The sequence below is a fragment of the Bicyclus anynana genome, chromosome 6 (assembly GCF_947172395.1).
Source record: "Bicyclus anynana chromosome 6, ilBicAnyn1.1, whole genome shotgun sequence".
Lineage (NCBI taxonomy): Eukaryota > Metazoa > Arthropoda > Insecta > Lepidoptera > Nymphalidae > Bicyclus > Bicyclus anynana.
Genome location: NC_069088.1, coordinates 8,225,241 through 8,250,134, shown reverse-complemented (window position 1 = coordinate 8,250,134; position 24,894 = coordinate 8,225,241). Strand labels below are relative to the sequence as shown.

At 35.6% G+C, this 24,894-nt stretch overlaps 1 protein-coding gene across 3 annotated transcripts in view; it reads right to left on the bottom strand.

Annotated features, from left to right (window-relative positions):
- Window positions 1-16,614, bottom strand: part of LOC112049207 (eye-specific diacylglycerol kinase) — a 226,957-nt gene extending 210,343 nt beyond the window's left edge. For 2 of the 3 annotated variants that reach the window (XM_052882105.1, XM_052882106.1), the window contains exon 1: window positions 16,370-16,613. The gene's annotated coding sequence lies outside the window, so the exon portion shown is untranslated. Of the gene's footprint in view, window positions 1-16,369 lie in introns of all 3 variants that reach the window. The other variant, XM_024087005.2, reaches the window with a different exon arrangement.
- Between the last annotated feature and the right edge of the window lie 8,280 nt (window positions 16,615-24,894).

The window sequence follows — 24,894 nt, the reverse complement described above, 5'->3', positions numbered from 1 at the left end:
ATAAGATAGAGTTTTATCTTTGGGTTGTTTAAATAAAATTACTAACCTAGTTGTAAGTTTATTTTTTTTTATCAACAGATAAAAAATTCTCTATAACAGATAAGTAACTTTTCTATAAAAGAACATCGAATATTAATAATAATATCATCATCATATTCAAAAGTCTTATTTTGAGTGAACCTCAAAAAATGATCATATAAAAACACAGATTTATCAATAATATACAGTTGTAGCGTACGGAACATGACGAAATTCAAAAACGAATACGTTCTCTTGTCATTACGATACGAACCGTCGCATCAGTAATTTTTAATAATAATCAAGAAATATAGCGTCTTATGTTTTTAATATTGTAAAAATTGTAGTATTTTGTATAGGTTATTATTGATTATTATATTAATTTACGTAATTGTTGTTAGTGTTAAATTTTGAAAAACAAATTATGAAAAAAGTTCGGACCTGACCAGTAGTTCCTGAGATTAGCGCGTTCAATCAAACAAACAAACTCTTCAGCTTTATTATATTGGTATAGATTAGTCTCGTAAGTAAAAATAATTAGGGCGATAAAAGAAAAGCAGCTAAAGTCTATTATATTTTTTGTTTCTCTGTCTATCACTAAACACAATGGATTTTCACGCTTTTTTCACAGGTAAATTAGCGAAACAAAGTAAGTAGTATATTTTACCTAGACATCATGATTGGATGTATAAAAATGTTATTCGAAATAAACATAATACTTATTTAGCATGGACGGAGTCATTGGCGCCGGTTAGTCAGAATTAAATGCAATAAAAGATTTATGTGAACAAAACAACATAATAACGAGATGGATACGAAACGCCACGATTTTTTTACATAGCACAACATGAAAGCTAGGAAAATGTAAAACTCAGTGGGAGGGTCGTGAAATACAGGAAAATTCAAAACAGATGTGAGAAAATAGAAAATAGATGTCTGTTTATTTTATAACCATCACACTAAACGTATATTTAAGCGATTAATAATACTTAGTAAAATCTACAATCTATTCATTAAAAACAAAAGCTCATAATTTGCACGAATAAAATAAGCTTTTCTTTCTTCTAAGAAATTTTCAGCAAATTTCCTACCTTTTCTAGAAAATTATACTAAAATTAGAAAATAATAATTTCCGAAAGAGTGTATGTTGGCGTCCCAGTCATTATCATTATCATTTGATAGCGTTAAGGAATTAACCATTATCACCACAACTCGCATTGGAACAGCGTGGTGAACCCGAACTCTATAAAAAAATAAACCTTGGCTGAATTTGCGGGCTCTTCTCCGACCGAGGCGCGTTTGGAAACCTCGTCACTTTAATTTTAAGTTTTTGACTTTAATTACCACCATTAAATCACGATATAACTTGACGTTTCCAAAACTAACATCAAAAGGAACAGATCACATATAGGATAAATTTCCTGTCTGTCTATCTAATTGTATATTTGGGCCCAATCAAAAATACTACTTGATTGTCTGCCAAACTAGAAATAAGTTGATATTTTGTGGTGTTTATTTATTTATTTTTTTATTCTCTACAGGTTAGCCCTTGACTACAATCTCACCTGGTCGTAAGTGACGATGCAATCTAAGATGGAAGAGGGATAACTTGTTAGGAGTAGGATGAAATCCACACTCCTTTCTGTTTCTACACAACATCGTACCGGAACGCTAAATCGCTTGACGGTAGAGTGGTAACTAGCCACGGCCGAAGCCTCCCACCAGCCAGACCTGGACCAATTAAGAAAACCTCAATCGGCCTAGCCGAGGATCGAACCCAGGGCCTCCGTTTTGTAAGTCCACCGCGTATACCACTGCCCCACAGAGGCCGTTAAAAAAGCAGTGAAAAAACGCAGTCAAGAGATGTGATATTATGTCCCGCTTATTTTGAATTTCGTAAGGGAATCGACCATTAAAACATCTTAAAATAATAAACATTTGGGCTTACGTAGAATCACGAAATGTAACAAGGAATTCAGCAAAGTAAAATATTCGAAACCTGTACTTTTGAAGTTATTTCCAAAAATATGTTTGCTTTTGGTAAACTGACCGCAACCTATGTGTGGGAACAACAGTTTAACAACGGCGAAGTTAAGTTTGTCCCTCAACCCAATTAATGTTTTCGTTACGGCAATTTTCGGTGAACGTTCATAAATTATGAACTTTACTACTAATATTCTAGAAAGGTAAAGTTTGTGAGGTTGCAGTCTGTTTTTAACCCCCGAAGCAAAAAGAGGGGTGTTATAAGTGACGTGAGTGAGTAGACGTGTATATCTGTCTGTCAGTCTGTCTGTTTCACCATAGCTCCTGAACGGATGATACGATTTCAATTTAGTTTTTTTTATATAAACGGTGACTTATGGGCGAGTGTTCTTAGACATGTTTGATGAAAATCGGTTGAGCCGTTTAAAAGTTGTGGGGCTAGAAAGTGGGGAATAATAACCACAAAAGAATGTCTGCAAATATACCTACCCGAGTGGGGTCTCCAATGAAAGCGCACTGAAAGATAATATTGACTTGGTCTAGAGTGTAATTAACGATTTCATGGCCTTCGAGTGTTTTCAAAATTTTCAATTTAATGTTTTTTACCAATAGAAAGCTACCTTGTCACCGAGTAACATAGACTATATTTTATGCCTGTAATATACATGAACATAAAATACGCAAATGGAACCACGGGGCCTCTGTTAGTCTGTGATATCTCCAAAATATGAATGGATAAATCTAAATAGGATACAACTAATTAATAAATAAGATCTTGGTTTACTCACCTGAATAAACAGCATACCAGATCACAAGTAATCATCTGTATCAGTATAGAAGTAAGATTAGGCCCAATTGAAATTATCTCTATGTGGCTACAAACGAGCCGGGATATCTCTCATTCAAGAGATAAACGCATAATTGTACCTGACCGGGTAGATTGATGGACTTATACAGAATAATTTATGTGGGTTCTTATTAGAGAACTAGTTAACCGAAATAAATTGCAGACGTGTTTTAGACGTAAAATACGGTCGAATGCTGATGTTTTGCCGTTGTACAAATAATTTCTTTAGCAGCCGATCATTGGTAAAAGTTTCGAATGTGCCTCTTCTTACTACTTTTAGTTTTACTTAGCTGAGGTTACTACTGATGAGTTCCTAAATGATGAAAGTACTTAGAGATCATTGGATCAGCTTCCACCTTCACTCAGGAAGTATAACTATAAGAAATTGTAATGCTGTTAACAATTACAACATTCTATGATTTTTTATAAAAGAGCAACTGTTGAGTTTCTTGCCGGTTCTTCTCAGCAGAACCTACCTTCCGAACCGGTGGTAGAATCCTTACAAATAGTCAACTGACGGTTCAAAAGTGCTTGTAAACTGAGCCTACTTGAAATAAATGAATTTTGAATTTAGTTGTTGAGGAAAGTTGAATTGTTTTGAAATGATAACTTCTTATGGGAGGGTAAACCACTTCGTAACGTAACGCGTTACGACGCTACTGTGTCTGGCTTCCCTTTCTATCAGCAAGTTTAAGTTATTACTGTTGTCGAGCATCCCGAGACGCATACGTTTTTTTGTAAATACCTACTCATCAATTGTCTCAGTTGTGTAGTATCAAGAGGTTGCACTTCTCGCACCTTCCGGCCACGGCCACTATCGGATTTTAATGATAATGACCGGCAGCGACAGCTTAACGTGCTCACCGAGACACGAGGGTATAAGTTTCCAACTTCCCAACTCCGAGCTGAGAATCAGTACTGAAATTTCCTTTTTTTTTTCAATTTTTTTTTTTCGAACCCGAACCCAGAACCACATGATCCAGAGCCACATATCGATCACTGGACCAACAAGGCAGTCAGATGATTATACTAAAACTAAACTGTGGACATCAAGCGGGTTGCAGGGAGCCGCTGGATGCTGTAGGCTCGAGACCGTTGTGTTTGACAAATCCTTTTTTTTATTTTTACAAGTTAGCCCTTGACAAGTTATCACCTGATGGTAAGTAATGATGCAATCTATGATGGAAGCGGGCCAACTTGTTCACATCGACATCGTACTGGAACGCTAAATCGCTTGGCGGTACGTCTTTGTCGGTAGGGTGGTAACTAGCCACGGCCGAAGCCTACCAGCCTAATCCATGCAAGAGGTCTATGTCCAGCTGTGGACGTCCATCGGCTGTTAATGTTGATGATTACAAAAACAAAAAGTAACTCTAGAATGTAATTAAAATTAATAATAATACACATAGATATTCAAGTACATATACATAAACGAAATCATTGAAAAATATGTATACCTATACGAGTACTTACCGTAAAATAAACCAAATATCAAAATCAATACTTTCTCTTCGGGATTAACGCTGCAATGTCCATCGCAGCAATGCCGGAAATAAATCCAGTCAACTAGTCGCGATCGTTTCAGAATGGAGCTTTACGAAACCGAGTTTTGATTTTAAATTATAATCAATATTTCCGGAAAATAAAGAGACTACTAATAGAAGTACTTTCCACCATTTCAATTATTCGGGCTTAAAATTCAGATTTACAGGTTAATTACGAATACATTTTCAGTTAATATTCGTATACCTAGATAACAGTGACGAAAGATGGAATTTTGACGAAGGTAAGCCGTCCCAAAGAAATGAAAATTCCTGCTTGATATAAGCTCCGGTTCCTCATACACACCTACTCGTATCCATTACAATTATGGATTTTTAAAGGTAACCCGGCGGAAATCGGCCTGAATAGACTCTTCGCCGCTGCTAGATAAGTATACCGATAATTTATGATAATTATTGCAATTAATTTTATTAGCCTGGAGGAATTGGGCAATTGCAATGTCTCCCTGGAGATATTTCTTAAATACATAAATGGTTATTGTTGTAGAACTTTCCTTGTTTGTTCGTAATTTATAAGCTCAAGTAGAGCTTAACAACTTGAGCAATTCATTTTAAGTGTGTAAATTATTTTGATGTCAAAACTCTAGTAGACTAGGTACCATAGAAGTAGGTCAATTGTTAAGGATTGTTTTTTTTTAATACAAATAGGCTCGCGTTTGACTATGATCTAACCTGGTGGTAAGTCTAAGATGGAACACGCTTGCCTAGAAGGTGCCTATTCCCTCTTGTTTGTTAAGGGGCCACGTAAAGCTAAAATACTAATAACTTTAAAACATATTGTAAACTAATATTGTCTAAACTAAATGTTTTCAAAAAAATACCATAAAAAACTTCAGTTTCTGGAGAACAAAGTTACTGTTTTTAACGTTTTTAAGATTTTTTTCTAGGTTAGATCAATTGACATCGATTAGTGGTAGGAAAAAAATCCATATTTAAGTTGAATGCTTTTTTTAAGTAGTTCAATTACATAAGAGCAGATTTTATCACGTTTTGCTTTATTACTTAAAAGATAGGTTACAATTTTTGCAACAAAACTACCATTTTTTATTTAATTAGTTAAATAATTAAAGTAAACACGCTAAAAGTATTAAAATGTATTAGATTCGAGCCATAAAAGCCTTTGATACAGAACCATGCTGTATCAACCTACATTTTCTAAGCTCTATTGTAAACAAATACAATGACGTCAAACGCTCGTTATGAAGAAAACTAGATATTGATACCCACATTCGCTTTGTAATGGTATCAGCTGGCTAACCTTGCGACAATGCCACCTTATCTTTGACGTGGCATAGAAACAACAATAATGTATTTAAAACAGTTCCATTCTTATTTTTTTTTTATTATTCTTGCCATCAATCCACTTGGGCATGTTTTGTATAGTTAATAGGATAAGTTCCCAACGACATTTTATACTATATATATACTACGTGCCTAATGCTAAATTAGCTACATACTGCGCTGATTTTGTGTTTAAATACTATATATAGTCTGGCAAGTTCGTTGATGACACTCCCACGATACGCGGGCGACGAGGGGAAAGACTGCGCGGGTGTGAAATCGTGCGCGCGGGGAAGTGAGGTGCATCAGTCGTGGGTTTTTCATTCATCGCTACACGCCCCATGACCATGACCATCGGGAGTGCTACGAACGAAATTGCCAAGCTATAACAAATTCGGCCACTATAGACCTTCTGGTATTTTTCATACAGGAACCGGAACACAGTCATTTCGTATACAAAGATAGCAATATTAGAAATAACCGATGATTATAGATATAATTTTATCCATACTTCACGGAGAACTACTTGCAACAGATAAAGAAATGAAAAAGATTTAAATACCTATAATTTGCTTATCAAAATATTAAGAATCACTTTATTAATCATATCATTATCATCACGGTTGTCAGAATTGTATAATACTGACATTTTATCACCATTATTTTTCCTGAAATTTAAATGTTTATCGGACATATTCAAATAATTCATTAGGCATTTAGTTATAGTAACTATATTTGTTAGTATAATCGTACCAGTTGTATTCTATTAACAACAAATTATTTTCAAATCGGGTTGAATGTTTTTCATTAGTGGTTAGATTATAATTTAGAAAGCCGAGCGTACAATTAACCGTGGTTAAGCATAAATAACAATAGAGAGCCGTGATAGCCCAGTGGATATGACCTCTGCCTTCGATTTCGGAGGGTGTGGGTTCGAATCCGGTCCGGGGCATGCACCTCCAACTTTTCAGGTGTGTGCATTTTAAGAAATTAAATATCACGTGTCTCAATCGGTGAAGGAAAACATCGTGAGGAAACCTGCATACCAGCGTGTTCTGCGTGTTTGAAGTCTGCCAATCCGCATTGGGCCAGCGTGGTGGACTATTGGCCCCTCTCATTCTGAGAGGAGACTCGAACTCAGCAGTGAGCCGAATATGGGTTGATGACGACGAAGCATAAATAACATCCAATTGTGCAAGGTGCTGGAATGGCTACACCGCACCGGAAAGCGCAGTGTTGGTTGACTTCTCACTAGGTGGACTGAGGACATCAAGCTGGTTGCAGGAAGCCGCTGGATGCTGGCGGCTCGAGAATGTCCATGCAAGAGGCCTATGTCCAGCAGTGGACGTCCATTGGCTGTTAATGACGATGATGATGATAAATACATATCCCATCGAACATAAATAATTGATGGAAAAGCGTTGGCTAAGTACGCTATAATAGTTTGTAAAAGGGCTATTAGGTTATTACTAACTAACTAATGGAAAAAATTTAATAATATGTCCTTTACATACTTAATAGGAGTATAATATACATACTATCTTGGCCATTTTGATAATACTAAATAGCTAATTTATAATAAGTTTTAAATTTTTTATCAGTTGATTTCTAAAAGTCTTTTAGAAAATAGTAAAAAGCACGAGCACTTTACAAGTATCTAAACTTTCGTAAGTTGTTTACACTGTTTAGATCTTTCCGAAGCTTTCAAATAGAATAAGGACACATTCTTCGTGAATTGATTACCTACCCGTACGTACATGCATTGGGAATCGATTTTCTCTTTTGTAAGAGAAGTTGGTACCAACATTTCAATTTATATTAAATGGAAAAAACTTTTTTTATACACATAAGCAAAGATTACAAAAAGATCATAAATTTTCTATTTATTACAGTTTGAAACGCAAAAATTACAACTAAACAAATAAAATTGGCATATATTAAAATAGCTAAATCTATAAAATTAAAATTAAATTTATACTTGAAAATTTGCCACCCATGATAGAGTGCCCATAACACAGCAGGCAGTATTCCCGCGATAGAAATTCGTTGCGCGAGAAAGCTGCCTGCCTAAGGGACGCCTGTTGTCTCCCTGAGGCGTTTGCAAATATCCTTGTGGAGAGCCTGGGCGCTCTAGTGTCTCGACGCCAAACGGGACGAATTCATATTGGGCGCCGAGATATCTGTTATAGTCAGGGATCCCTAGAACATTTTGTTCACCTGATCACTAACACGCTAATTTTTCGTGAGTAGCTTCATCTCGATGAGACGATCAACTTTTTTATTTACCAAAATTCTTGATTCTGGCTGCTAACTGAGTTACCAGCAAATGAAAATTTCAGAGCGTCGGAAGGAGATATTGTTCGTTGACTTTAGGTACTAAAGGTTCGTAGAGCAGAATCTGAAAGAGTCGGCAAGAAACTCAGCAAGTCTTATCATATGTAAACACATTATCATTTACAACACATGTACGAGTATTAACTCTCTTATGAAGATGAAAGGCAACCAGATTGAATCCAGGCGTACCTATTTATCATGAATTCATCAATCGTCTGATGTCATTTGAACATTTAAAATTTTGAACATTGCAATTTAATTCTATAAATGTTCAACTAAAATTTCTACTTTAATTTTACTTTTATTTTTAATTTTGTCCAATCAAATGTAATATATATTATTAAAATGTAACATTATTATTATTAGCAATGCCCTGACAGGGCCTCATGTGACATGCATGCTTAGGTTTTGTATTAGTTTGTAAGTGCATGGATGTTAAGTAAATATGAACATACTAAATGTGTTTTATTTAATATTGTTTAAACTTCAGGGTATATCTAATCTAATTTAAGATATCAAAATCTCGTGTCACGTGTCTATGGTCGCACTACTCCGAAATTGATTTTATTGATTTTATAATATGAGAATAGGTCATAAAGTATTTTCACCCTTCTACCCACCCCACGCATCCTATTAATATGTTTGTATAAAATAAATGTATACGGCAAAACATTACCTGGTATAATATACTACGTCTTTTTAACCCCCGACGACAAAAAAGAAAAATACCGAATAAAAAAATAAAAAGAAATTCTGCCGTTTTCCCAACATTTCCCTTCACTGCTCTGCCTCACTGATCGTAGCGTGATGAAAAGTATACTATAACCTGCCCAGGAGTATGAAGAACAATTGTACCAAGTTTCGTTAAAATCGGTCGAGTGGTTTTTGTTTCTATAACGAACATACAAACAAACATACAAAAATTTTACTGATTGCATTTTTGGCATCAGTATCGATCACTAATCACCCCCTGATAGTTATTTTGGAAATATATTTCATGTACAGAATTGACCTCTCTACAGATTTATTATAAGTATAAATGAGAAATATTATTTACCTACTACTTTAAAATAAACTTGCGTATCAGCCTTCACCTCACATGGGAACTCATGCTCAAGTAGATATACTCAGATATGTTGAAGAATCTCTTGAACCGTCCGGTTCATTGATCTGCCTCTCGATATAAACGGAAAACAATAGAAGGTGGGTTAATAATTTTATGCTGATAGAAAGTTGGTGATGCTGCACTTTTTCCTATTCTCTGATAAATAAATAAATTATTAGGTTTTTAAAAACATTTAGCTGTACTAAAATCTATACTAATATTATAAAGCTTCAGCTTTATAATATTAGTATAGATTTAGTATAGATTATTTGTTTGTTTGTTTGTTTGTTTGATTGAACTCGCTAATCTCAGGTAGTACTGGTCCGATTTGAAAAATTCTTTCAGTGTTAGATAGCCTATTTATCGAGGAAGGCTATAGGCTATATATTATCCCGGTATTCCTACGGGAACGGGAACCACGCGGGTAAAACCGCGCGGCGTCAGCTAGTTATAAGATAATACTGTTTAGGTGTTTGAAGTTTACGTAGCCATGATAGCCCAGTGGATATGACCTCTGCCTCCGACTACGACCTACTAAAAAGTAGGAGGTGCATGCCCCGGACCGGATTCGAACCCACACCCTCCGGAATCGGAGGCAGAGGTCATATCCACTGGGCTATCACGGCCTAAATACGAGTACTAACATTTAATTACACATTATACTTTACTCGGCCACCTTGATGTGCTCGACTGGGGCTTAAGTCGTAAAACATTTATCTTTATACTATGTGATGTTAAACTCAAAATAACAGCGTTATTTCAGCCTGTTGTTAGATTACGTCAGCTTTCAATAGATTATGGCACGTAAACTCGCGTAAACGATATAAAATCCCTTTCAAATATTGGATTTCAGGATGGATTAATTAATTCAATATTGGAGAATGTTTGTACAAAGTTCCAAATGTAGCTACACATTTGGACTATTGTATGGCGACAAATTACCAAAGTCAAAGTAAAGGAGAATGGTGAGATTGCATGAATTTTGGGACTAGCAGATAGAAGTAGCGTACATAATGGAAACCCATTAATAGTTATTAATCGTGATTAAACTAAGATAAAAGCAAATGGTAACCAATCTTGAAAAGCAGGGAGAAAAAAGATATACCTTAAAATTAGAAGGTACCCTATCTATGCATATGAATAAATATGAATTTTATACTGAAAAACACCACCGCTGACATACAACTGCGTGATTGCTAAGTATAGAAGTAATCTGGATTCCCGTTCTGTAAAATCTCAATATTCTTTTTTACAAGCATCTTATAAAATAATAGTTTTAATTAATAGAAATCTATGAGTGTACGACACTTCTAAGTGTGGCTCCCACTTTCGCCATCCTCTTTTCGGTTATTCAGTTATGGTCTAAGATCCGGCATTAGAAATATATACCCTCATCTGTTATTCATTAATGCTATAAAATAATTGATAGATAATGTTCACAGAGACACATAGCAGAGAGGTTGCCTAGTTAAGTTGCAGAAAAACGCAGTTTTTATACAAAACCATGTTATGTACCATGTTATTATTATTCTTTACAAGTTAGCCCTTGACTACAATCTCACCTGATAAGTGATGATGCAGTCTAAGATGGAAGCGGGCTAACTTGTTAGCAGGAGAATGAAAATGCACACCCCTTTCGGTTTCTACACGATATAGTACCGGAAAACGAAATCGCTTAGCGGTACGTTTTTGTCGGTAGGGTGGTAACTAGCCACTGCCGAAGCCTCCCACCAGCCAGACCTGGACCAATTAAGAAAACCTCAATAGGCCCAGCCGGGGATCGAACCCAGGACCTCGGTCATGTAAATCCACCGCGCATACCACCGCGCCACGGAGGACGTCGTTCCTCCTCCTTTTTGGAAGTCGGTTAAAAAAGAAGCGCCCTTTTCTATCATGTTCCTGTTCCCCTCCAACGAGTCGGAAAAGATTCCTAGGAGTGGGTTCGACGACACTTGTAGACCAGCGGGCGGAAATCGAACCAGGACCTCTCGGTGATGCGTCCGTATACCGTGGAGCTATACGGTATTCCGTATTTAAATCAGTGTTATTTAAGGTCAGGTAAAACTGTTCGCAAAAGCAAACATCTAACATTGAAACAATGTTTGCAACAACTGCAATATTGTTTGCGGTGTTCTATTATTAAATTTTCCAAAATTAAACGGCACTCGATGACCATGTAACGTTACTTTAACCTGAATTATGCGCTTATGGGCTTTAGTTAGTCAAACATATACACATTTTCAGTGGCGTGCACAAGGTGCGCAACTGGGGTAAGCAGTAAACGTATAAATTGTAAGAAATGGAAATCTCCTCCAATTTATTTCCTAATGAGCAGGGTAGACAATTAATTTTGCGTCTATAAACTGCGGGCTTCTGGTCATGTTAGATATTTTGTAAAAGATCGGGTATTGTACCTAAAAGTTTTGTGAAGTTTTAGTAGATAACAGTTCTATCGTGAAGTTTTTACTAGAACAGTTTTTCCGTTTTTCCTACCACCATTAACATGGGTATATTCAAGTCAAGAGTGAATAGGCATCTTCTAGGCAAGCTAGCTTATATAATATAAAAAAAAGTTCTATCTTCTATAAACATCTTGATTTTTTTTCTATAGTAATCAATAGTTAGTCTATTAGATCATCATTATCATTATCAGCAGTGGCGTAGAGTGCCTTGGAGGGGCTATCAAAACTAGTTGAGGGCCCAAATAAAGTGTAAAAATATCTAACAACAGAAAAAAAATTGCCTAAAATAAATATGACACCGACCTAACATAAGTAGGATGTTTCCAACTTTTGGGCGCATAAAACCCGGAAATAAAGAAATAGTTTTCGACGTCATTTCCGAGGTATAATTCTATAGGCAGCTTTTTATACGTTTTTTTTTTCGGGAAGCACCAGATCAAGAGATTGTGGATAAGGGACATCTGTAGTGCGGGTGCCCCGTATCATTGATACGGCTGATTCGGGGGTAGCTACGCCCCTGATTATCAGCCTAGGTTAACAGGTATCTACAAAGCGAGGACTACCTCTTTATAAGAGAGAAATATGGAGCTTAGACCTACCACGCCAATCCAATGCGGGTAGGCGGGGCTTATAAGTATATCAACAGCCTCTAAGATAAGCCAATGGCGTAAAAATATTTTACGTTTAAATTTTATTGGACCTGAGCGGTGTATCTATACCATTATTCTAACCCCTCTCATTCATCAGAAAGTATATTTTTCTGGACCCATTTAATGAATTCGCTACGGACCTCGAGTGGCTAAGCTTATGTTAAAAAAAAATAATAAAATGAACAAAAATTTCAGCCCAAACTATCTACCTGAAAATACCAAAACAATTCGAAATTACAACTGTTGACAGAACTCAATATTGGTTTTCATTCGCATATTCATTTTTCCATTTTTGACTTCCAACGTAGTGGAAAAAAAATGGCTTTGAGTACATTAACACTATGAAGATAGAATTAATCCAAACATTTTTTGGGTATTTTTCGTTACGATAAAACAATGGATGACAAAGAACCGACTATACTAAATTAATTAGCTTTTACAGAGAGACATAATTGAATTAACATTTCATTTTTCGAATTCTAAAGTAGTTATTTAAGATCAACAACGAAAAAGGAAGTCCTTCCTGTTACCGTCGACAATAATCTTCAGATAAATAATTGTACTTGCATTAAAAATAAATTTATTATTTAATTGTAAACTCTCTGAATAGGTGATCTTCTTAATGCTAGCCACTGACGATCAAGTAAACTCACATGCCTGCAGTGCTAAAGGCTTGACGTAAAGGCCGATAAAACTGATGCTGTGTTGGTCGCAATTTGCATGACATCATACCGATTGCGACCAATATAAAGTGACAGTTGCCACATGACGTTCATAATACAATATTCAAGAGTGAAAGGAACTGTCACCGTACCCATGCCATCTGAAAAACCCTATAGTAGGTATATCCAACTGTTTACACAGGCAATAAAGGAAAATAAACGTCTATTTTTCTTTCACTTGATTTTTTAAACTGCCAGCAGAAACATCAAAATTCGTTTTTTAAACATTTTTTTCTTTTTTCATGTACCCAACGTTGTGTAAATACAAACTTTAGACGAGAGAAATTTTTTTAAATAACTTTTCGTCGGTTCTCAAACATGGAACTTTTAGTAAATGTAGGTCAAATTGCAAACGAACCAACTACACATTTTTGAAGTCAAACATTCGTAATTACTAAACCGCATGCACTTAAACTACGTAATACAACAAACAGCCCATGCAATGTTACATGTCAACAGATATTTTCGGCCGGTAAATAATAATAAACGAAGCCAGATCATGGCGGAAATTATATCCGACGCAGATAAGTGTTTCCCTAAGCGTTCGGAAAAATATTTGCTATAATATTACGATCGTGTTTACCCATTCAGCAGAAAATTGATTTAGAATTTTGCAATCGATACCTATTAGAGATGATATTGAATAAAATTAATAAAAAAATGTCAGAATGCGATAAAAGTAAACGGGAGCCACGTTAAAAATATATATTGATTGTATGTGCCTATGTAAATGTATATTATGTGCATTTTAAGAAATTAAATATCACGTGTCTCAAACGGTGAAGGAAAAACATCGCGATGAAACCTGCATACCAGAAAATTATCATAATTCTCTGCGAATGTGAAGTCTGCCAATCCGCATTAGGCCAGCGTGGTGGACTATTGGCCTAACCCCTCTCATTCTGAAAGGAGACTCGAGCTCTGCAGTGAGCCGAATATGGGTTGATAATGATTGTGATGATGTATGTATGTTTATACTTATCTCCGAAACTACTGAACTAATAAAAATAAAATGGCCTGGATTATGTAAGGTTTTGTTTATTTTATTCTTCTATTGGGATCAGACGTATGGGGGAAAATAACTATGCCTTCGGGCCCCATTAGGCCCCGATGCTTCTGCGCTCGCCCAAACCTCCCGGTAATGCCACAGAGATCCCATCAAGGAGCCCACTTTACTTACACAATCAGAAAAGAAGCTGTACTTGTTGGTGTACAGCGTGTCAAGAAATTAAACATTCAACTTACATACATATTAGATTCGTAAGGTGTAGGTTCGAATCCGGTTCGGGGCATGCACCTCCAACTTTTCAGTTAATGTGCATTTAAAAAATTAAATAGGTATCTCGTGTCTTAAACGGTAAAGAAACCTGCATACCTGAGAATTATCCTAATTCTCTATTGGCCTAACCCCTCTCATTCTCATCTCTTGATGAGGATGATGACATACTAGATAAACGTAAGTAGGTACATACACACGTATTATGCTTGAAAAAAACCAACCTATCTACCCTCAAGGGTAGAGATGAAATAAGAAGTCATTTCAGCAGTTGAATAAAAAAAGTTTTGATTATCTTCTTTGCCTTTAGTTATTATTATTAATTAACGATCGTAGTAAAACGTGTACCATTCCTCAAAGAACGAGAGAAATGTGCGTACAATAATATTATTAATAGAAAGCTACATACAAACTCATGTAAGTTCGAGCAGAAAGTTTGCGGGCTTGGTTTAATTACTTTGATCATGAAGTCACTGACGTATTAAATTTATAACATACAAAGCCACGTAAGCCTGCCGCTAAATTAAAATTGTGTTTTGTTTTAAAATAAAGCAAAGTAGAGATTTATTAGGTAAAGGTACCTATTAGCTATGTTTATTTCACCGGTACTTCTAACCGGTAACCATTTAATTGAGAAACTGGTGGATAAAAGCCATATCTCATTACTAGCAGATGTCGTGCGGTTTCGCCCGCGTGGTTCCCATTCCCGTAGAAATACGAGGATGAAATATAATCTATAGCACTCCCCTATAACGTATCATCCTACTGGTGATAGAATTTTTAAAATCGGATCTGAGCTCGAGTCTCCTCTCAGAATGAAAGGGGTTAGGCCGATAGTCCACCAATGCGGATTGGCAGACTTCACACACGCAGAGAATTAAGAAATTCTCTGGTATGCAGGTTTCCTCATGATGTTTTCCTTTACCGATTTAGACACGTGATATTTAATTTCTTAAAATGCACACAACTGAAAAGTTACAAGTGCATGCCCCGGACCGGATTCGAACCCACACCCTCCGAAATCGGAGGCAGAGGTCATATCCACTGGGATATCACGGCTCTTATACGATTAAATATAAAATATGTTTTATATTTATTGATTATTATGTTTCAAGAATTTATCAATTGTACTAATAAGCATAAGGGTTTAAAGATCGCGGGTGTCCTTTAGTCCACGCTAATTACTATTATAAAGAGGAAAGATTTATATTTTTGTATGTAAAGAATAAAAACAAAACTAACGGACCGATATGAAATGAAATATTTTTTTTTAAACGGGCTACTTTATTAGAAAGTTACGTAGGCTATATTTTATCCCCTTATTCTCTCGGAAATGTGCTTCTGTATCCAAGGTCGTAGGTTCGATTCCCACTACTACTGAAAAATCTGTACAGCCTGGGTATGGTTTAGGCCCACTTACTCATGTCAACAATTACTAATAAATGCTGAATGATGATGTTGTACTGATAAGTGCTAGAAATTCCAAAGCTTTAATTTAATAATATTTCTTTTATTTAATAGATTTTATTATAATTTATTTAAATTCAGAAAGACGTTAAGTAGGTAAGATATCCTATTTGTAAGAAACAAAAAACAAAATAGAACGAAAACTATTGATTATTTTTCGTTATTATAAAATAAATAAAATAATAGAAAATTAATTCTGATCAGAATTCAAATGTTTTGCTACCTACCTAATCAGTATATTTTTTTTACATACGAGTAAGGTGTCTTACAAACGAAAAAAATTGTATCACAAAACGTACATTCATAAAGTGTCCTTCGAAATAAATAAAATAACAGAACTTTCTTATACAATTATATTTTACGTATATACCTTTGGAATAGTTTTATTTGGAAGTTTAAATTTAGTTTTTGGAATAGTAGAATTTGGAATAGAAATCTACTTTTTTTAGAAGTTTTATTCCTAGAAATAAACTATCAATTATCTATCAATGGTTTACCTACTTATAAGTACTAAAAAAGTAGCTACTCCTATTTCCGCTTGAATTATTTATTGATAATAGCAGTGATTGGTTGCACATTAAATAATAATAAATTAAACTTACTTTTGAGCATATATATAATAAAACTAAATATAAATAAATATATAACAATTATGTACTTACCACTGCACAAGATGACAAAGTTTTCATATGCCGAAGATTAGCCGGCGGCGGCGGCCGCATACTGACCGCCGCACATGGTCTCAAACATGAGAAAACTGAGTCAAAAGTCACTCACTTAAATAATTTATCACGAGAAAATATATCCCAGATAATTCGAAATTCAAATTTCAAAATGGTAAACGAATACGCGCGATCAAATGTTCAATGTTTATCTTGGGAAGCGGCGCGGCGGTAGGAGCCGCGTACAGCGCCCACGAGGCAAAAGCCGACTGGCGTGAGCTTTACTTTGGGCGGGCGGCGGCACCCCTACACTTCGCCCCTCGCCTACCAACATTGCCCTTAAAATTCTTCAAATTCATCCACACACTTTCAAACACCGTTACAAGTCTCTTCAGCTCCATTGAAGCCTGTTTAATCAATCGCGACGGGACTCCTCAAACTTTCCCGTACTCAAATAACAAGAAAATTATTAAACAAAGCATATTATCCTTTTCGTAATTTATTTATGAATATAATAATGTTCTATTGATCCTATTGGATCATGTTCATGACCTACTTGTAAGAAATAACTTTTTATGTTTTAGGAGTTTTAAAATTCACGTCGCATCGAGAATGCCACAATAGAGTCTCTAAATATTCAGATTTTGGCGCATTTATTAAGATTATAATTAATTTTACGAATCGGGACTCGGTTATGGAAATGAGTTCGAAATTCAAGAAGCTTAGTTTAGGAATATTTAATTAAGTCCCTGTTTTGATGCCGATGCTTCAGGTATTTATTTACTTGTACCAGTTATGGTAGGGGCCAGACTTTTCCGAAGTTTTAGTGGTCAAGTTAAAAAAGTTTTAATGAGTTATCAGATAAGATTTAGCTAGGTATAACTTCGGGACACTGTATGTCTGATTATTTATTATCAAAATATATGGTAGGTATTTTTCAGTAAAAAAATTTTTGGCAACCACTATTGGTAGGTTTATTATGGTTTTTATTAGTTATGGTTTATTAACCTACCTATACTTCATCAATAACAACTCAAATTCGGCACACTGCTGAACTTGCTCCTTTCTCTGAAAATCTTAAAAAATTGACAAAAAATTTACGATAATAGGCATAACAAAACAAAGATATTGATTTTAAAATCTTAATTTTTTATTTGAGTTTTTTTTTCAATATAATTATAGTGTAATATATATTTCTATTGTAATATCGTCGTCATCAACCCATATTCGGCTCACTGCTGAGCTCGAGTCTCCTCTCAGAATGAGAGGGGTAGATAAGGCCAGTAGTCCACCACGCTGGCCCAATGCGGATTGGCAGACTTCACACACGCAGACAATTAAGATAATTCTCTGGTATGCAGGTTTCCTCACGATGTTTTCCTTCACCGATTGAGACACGTGATATTTAATTCCTGAAAATGCACACAACTGTATAGTTGGAGGTGCATGCCCCGGACCGGATTCGAACCCACACCCTCCGGAATCGGAGGCAGAGGTCATATCCACTGGGCTATCATGGTGATTTATTTTATTTATATTATTGTAATATACGCATAAGTACCTACTCAGAGCAGCTAGGTTTACAAAGCTTTGAAATTCACATGCAGATTTAGTTGTTCAAATGCGATTTTCTTAGGTATATCACATCCGCGATGCTACGCTAGATCGAACTTTTACACCGTATAAACGGAAGAATTTCGAATACCTATCTACGTTTAAAAGTGCCTTCGTGAATAATGTAAGAAGAGATAATATAAACAGACTCTCGGGACTGTGAGTGCTTCAGTTATTCTATAGGTACGACTGAGACTCGTGGACTGCCAAATGACAAAAATATATTGAACACTAGCTATGCCCTGCGGTTAGCACATAAATCTCTTTCCTGTGGCAACTTTTCTATTTGTTTTTTATTCTTCACAAGTTAGCCGTTGACTACAATCTGAAATTGACTACTCACATAAGTGATAATGATGATTTCAATTTGTTTTTTTCTATTAAAGGTGACAGATGTGCGTGTGTTCTTAGATATGTTTGATGAAAATCAGTTGAGCCGTTTAAAAGTTGTGTGGAGTGAAAGTGGGGAAGAATCCGAATGTCTGCAAATATATTTGAGTGGAGTCTCAAATGTAAGCGCACTGAAAGTGAATATTGATAACTTGATCGAGAATGTAATTAATATTTTCATTTTAAATTCTATGTTATATTATTATATTCTTTACAAAGTTAACCCTTGACTACAATCTCACCTGATGGTAAGTGATGAAGCAATAAGATGGAAGCGGGCTAACTTGTTAGGAGGAGGATGAAAATCCACACCCCTTTTCGGTTTCTACACGACATCGTACCGGAACCTTAAATCGCTTGGCAGTACGTCTTTGCCGGTAGAGTGGTAACTAGCGTCAGCCGAAGCCTAATTAAGAAAATCTCAATCGGCACAATCGGAGATCGGAATCAAGACCTCCGTTTTGTAAACCGCCGCGCATACCACTGTGTTACGGAGGAGTAATTTTTTTTAATAAAATTAATCTACGTGCTGTTCCAGACTATAATGTAAGTATCTATATGCCAAAATTTATCCAAATTGGTTCAGCAGATCTGGCATGTTTTAGTATTAATACATTTAGTTTTAGCAAATACGAGTACCTACCTATCCATCCAAACTTTCACATTTTATAACATTAGCTAATACTAATAGGATTAACTAAATAAATATGTAGGTTTTAACGTGTGGTTAACCTATGTATTGATATGATTAAGCCAGAATACTGCACCAATTTATGCGTTTAATCATCGAAATGACATTCCATAACAGGCTATCATAACCACAGATTATTAAAATTTAGCTTTTGATTCTCTGATTAATGAAAATTGCGTTCAACACAATAAAAACCAGTACGATGTTGAGTTAATCGTTATTATATCGATATTCGTTTCAATCATTGGTCTCCCTACCTACCTTATAGTAGGGGAGAACGGGATGCCAAATTTGCAGTTACTAAAGCGTTATTGGAATCGATTAGATTTGGTAGATTAGATGATAAAAAGAATAAATGGTTATATCCTTTTTTCGCTTTCAGCGGTGGGGAAAAAACTACAGACTTTAAAGACAATTTTAATAAGGGTACTTCGGCTTACAGATAATCAGAAATAATGAGCGATTATTCAGGAGATTAGTTCATTCTAAATAAGTAAAAAGTTAACCGGGCTCAAGCCTCGATATCAAAAATAAAAGAGTTTTATTTTATACTGTCAGATTTTAGAAATACACATCTTTTAGCTATCAACTTACCTACCTTATCTTAATCTGACGTGTTGGTTGAGTATTTCTAAAGTTAGTTTTTTTTGTTAGTTGCCCTAAACGTACCCACCAATATTAAGGACTCATACTTGGTGGAAGAACTGAACAACGTGCAAGGTATACTCTATTAAGTTCATCTGCTGCGCTCGAGTAACTGCAAAAATCCCCTCTTCGGCTCCTCTACTATTATATTATATCTTTGGCTTGGCTGTTAAGTAAGTCGTAGAAAGCATAAGCTGTAGGTAATCTATACTAATATACTAATTTATAAAGCTGAAGAGTTTGTTTGTTTGTTTGATTGAACGCGCTAATATCAGGAACTACTGGTCCGATTTGAAAAATTCTTTCAGTGTTAGATAGCCCATTTATCGAGGAAGGCTATAGGTTATATATTATCCCCGTATTCCTACGGGATCGGGAACCACGCGAGTGAAACCGCGCGGCTTCAGCTAGTCCTTGATATGACGTGTTACGCGACCATCGCCTTAACAGCTTAAAGGATATTGTGAAGAGGTTCCTCACTCCGAAGTCCTGACCGACGGTTCAAGCTCCTCAAGAGGAAAAGCAGATTTTTTTTATTATTTTTAAAATTGTCTATATCATGTACAAAGTTTGTTGTAAATAAATTAATGGTAGAAAATTTACTTATCAGCGAAGGGCCTCACTAGTAAGTAAAAGGATTAAAAAGCAATTTAATTACGTAACGTTCCGTTATGACATTATTTTTGTGATGAAATTGGAATCTATTATGGATAGTAGAAGATCAATCAACCATTTTCAACCAGAAATTTTCGTGTTTTAATCGATAATCGGTTTATAAACTAAGGGAGTCCACGAATTCGCTTGAGCTAAATTCGAATTTCTCAATGACTAATCGACTTCCATCCATTTTTATTTTTCTAAATAATTTTGGGCGACTTGCTTAGTAACAAAACAATATATTTTTTAACATTTTTTTTAATTGCAATACCACTTCGTAGATTTTTAGGTACCTATCAGTTAGTATAATACATATATTAATTATGACTGTGTTTTTATCCCTATGAGATGCTATTTCAGCCTTCATTTATTAAGGTATTATATTTTGACGGCCTCTGTGGCGCAGTGGTATGCGCGGTGGATTTACAAGACGGAAGTCCTGGGTTCGATGCCCGACTGGGCCGATCAAAACTTTTTAACTGGGCTAGGTCTGGCTGGTAGTAACTAACCACGGTCAAAGCCGGGAGGCTTTGGCTAGTTACCACCGGCAAAGACGTATCGCCAAGCGATTTAGCTTTCCGGTACGATGTCGTGTAGAAACCGAAAGGGGTGTGGTAGTTCATCCTCCTCCTAACAAGTTAGTCCGCTTCCATCTTAGTTTGCTTCATCATTTACCACCAGGTGAGATTGTAGTCAAGGGTAGATTGTAATCAACTTGTAAAGAATATAAAAATATAACATAATATTTATAATAAATTACACTCTCGATTAAGTTATCAATATTCTCTTTAACTACGCTTACATTTGAGACTCCACTCGAGTATATTTGCAGACATTCGGTTAATCTTCACCACTTTCAAGCCCCTCAACTTTTAAACGGCTCAACCGATTTTCATCAAAAATATCTAAGAATACTCGACTCACCTTTAATACAAAAAGAAATCGCTTCATCCGTTCAGGAGCCATGGTGCCACAGACTGACAAACAGAAAGACACGTCAAACTTATAACACCCCATTTTATGTGTTTAAAAAAAGGTATGTCTGGCTATCGCTAGCTCTACACGAGATATTTCGTTGACGCATGCCGGGCATAGATAAATATTAATCAAAGGAATATCAAATAGGTGGGTAGGTAGCCTACATTGGAAACACGTATAAATATTATAGACGTTCCACGAATATATCTCTCGAAACTCTATATAGAGCAACTTGGTTATTCTATCGATTGTTGGATTTGTTAGATTTGATAAACAGAACAAAGATGGTTTACACAATGTATAATTCCAGAACGACTGAAAGGATTTGATTTGGCACAAAGATTGATTGGATATAGATAGTCTGGATTGTCAAATCTGCAACTGAAACGGGATTTACATGGGTTGAGACGTGAAAGTGAAAAATGGGTAGATATACCTACAATACAGAGTCCTTTTCATGAAATAAGTCCCGCCTTACACAAATAACAATAAGACTGCCATTACCAAATGATAATGAGCGCCATTAAGACATAAGCGCCACGTCTGGGGGACTTCTTTCATGAAAAGGACTTTACATAATATTCTTTCAGACTTCAAAAATTTTATTAAGGTACTATGGCAATCATTTTTGTATGCTAAAGTTGGAACGAATTGACGAAGCTCCAGTTTTTTGCCCAACTTCAAAAAAAGGCAAATGTTCTTTGTTTCACTTCTGCTGTATTTTCTTTTCAGCTATGTTTTTTCTTTGGATCCGGTCTTGATGAAACAAAGCCTTAATATACGAGTAGCTCTAGATTTAAAGAATAAAAGTTTGTATGTTTGGATGCTTGTTACTCAATCACGTTAAACTGTTGGACAGATTTTTGATAGACAGACATAGATATTGTCTACGTTTGTGCTACAGTTTATTTACCTACAACATTGGGTACGCTGTTCATTATCATCATTATCCACCCATATTCGGCTCACTGCTGAGCTTGAGTTTCCTCTCAGAATGAGAGGGGATAGGCCAATAGTCCACCACGCTGGCCCAATGCGGATTGGCAGACTTCACACACGCAGAGAAGTGAGAAAATTCTATGGTATGCAGGTTTTTCCACTATGTTTTTTCTTCACCGTTTGAGACACGTGATATTTAATTTCTTAAAATGCTCACAACTGAAAGTTGGAGTTGTATGCCACGGACCGGATTCGAACCCACACCCTCCGGTATCGGAGGCAGAGGTCATAACCACAAAGGCGACCACGGCTCGGCATTGGTTGACTCGTCTCTTTGAACAAAATGCCCCACCCATTGTCATACAGTGGGCGATGGAATGAGCTATGCACGGAGTATCTCTGCGTGATCGAATCAGAAATGAGGAGATCCGCAGAGCTACTTTGCAACCCGATCTTAGTATTTCACAGCTCGGATTCAAACCTAGGACCGTAGTTAAGCAACATAGACTAGACCAGCAAGTTACTAAAAAAAATGTTACTATGTTTTATCACGCTATTTATTATTTCACACCTCTGCAACGAGGTGCTACGTATTCATGCTACGAACTTTTAAATAAATAAGTAAAGTAGCTACATAACACATAATGGCTGGCATGCACTGCAGTCAACTTCATAAACTTTATAATGTACCTACGTAGTACGTAGTTGTTGTGTTATAGTTTTAACTATTCATTCTGAACCACCAGCATAGAAGAATTGTTTAACCGTATTGATTAAAGTTGTTAAATAATTCATTTAAAACTAAGTACACAAAGAACTTTTACCGCGGGAAGTAAATACGTACATCAGTTATATATAAGATATAAAATTAAAAATTTTGAAAAACCTCCGAATGTCATGAAATTATTAATGACACTCATGATCAAGTCATCAATTTTCTCTTTCATTTGAGAGCCCACTCGAGTATATTTGCAGACAATCGGTTATTCTTCAGACAGACAGACAGACACGTCAAACTTATAACACCCCTCGTTTTGCGTCAGTAATTAATAAGAAGATGGCAATGGGACCAAATGGGGACTATACCGTTTCAAACAAAAAAAGAATTTTTGAAATCAGTCCAGGCGTCTTTGAGTAATCGGTGTACATACATAAAAAAAAAAAAAATACCGACCGAATTGAGAACCTCCTCCTTTTTGAAGTCGGTTAAAAAGTATAGAAGGCTAGGAAAAAAATGCATCTATACGAATATATATATAGATATTCGTTCTGTGAGTGGTACTTCAAGACTGACCGTAATACTTCATTACTTCACTCCTATATTCGTAGATGCTGCCCTGTTGCCTGTTGCGTTGTATGTTTTTGTACCGTATATGATTTCTTAAGACCAATGTTGTGACCTTAAATGATTTAGCCACACAAAATAAAATATAGGCTGGTTTAATAGATATTCGCTCATAACATCTCCACTTTTATACGCACACCAAAATATAGCTTATTATTTTATTATTATATATTCTGTGAATGTAAGGCAATTATGCGACCTAATTCAGAAGATAAATACAGGATAGTCGGACACGTTAGAGCTAGACATAAGTACATACAAGATGAACGGTCAAGTAAATTCGCTAAGTAAATTCAGGGACCTCACTTGGCTTGGCAAATAGCGTAGAATAATAGTTATTTCTGACACAAATGTCGTTAAAGTCGAAGCGGTAATTAGGTATATACCCGCTCAATGCCCCTCTTAATTGCGCCTAGTCTAATTAGGATATTTAAACACTACCTACTATAAATATGCCTTTCAGTTAATAAAGATTTTATTTTAGAATTACTATAAATACAAAAAAAACGATTTTTTTTTGTAAATATGAGTTTACTGTAGCAACAGCACTAAAGTGTACTTATCATGGTGTAAATATAGCTTGCTCTGGGCTCACGTCTCAACCTCTGACTTCGATTCGGGCGTAGGTTCGAATCCGGTCAGTGGCATGCACCTCTAATTTTTCAAGTTATGTGCATTTTAAGAAATTAAATATTACGTGTCTCAAACGGTGAAGGAAAAACATCGTGAGGAAACCTGCATACCTGAGAATTTCCTTAATTCTCTGCGTGTGTGAAGTCTGCTAATCCGCATTGGGCCTGCGTGGTAGACCCCCCTCTCAAGCTGAGAGGAGACTCGTGCTTAACAGTGAGCCGAATATGGCTTGTTAATGATGATGATGATATACCTTGCTTTGATAGGATAAAATAATATACACGACGGTAATTTTCACATAAACACACTATAAAATTATAGCCACCCAAAAACTGCTATTAGTATACGACAAACTGCACATTATATGTTATTTATGTAGTAATAAATAACAAATTAATGAATGCGAAATTTTTGTTTATTGAAAACCTAAAATGTATTATTTAAAACTTTATTAACCTTTAAATAATATCACAAACTAGTACATTAAATTTAAGTTAAAAATTCTCAATAAATAGATATGAAGATAAATTCAGAGAAAGAACTATGAATTTTACTTCAATAATATTTAGTTTCCCCAGAACATGGTACCAATACACCGGTAATACAAATGTACAAAAGAAAACAGAGTATGGT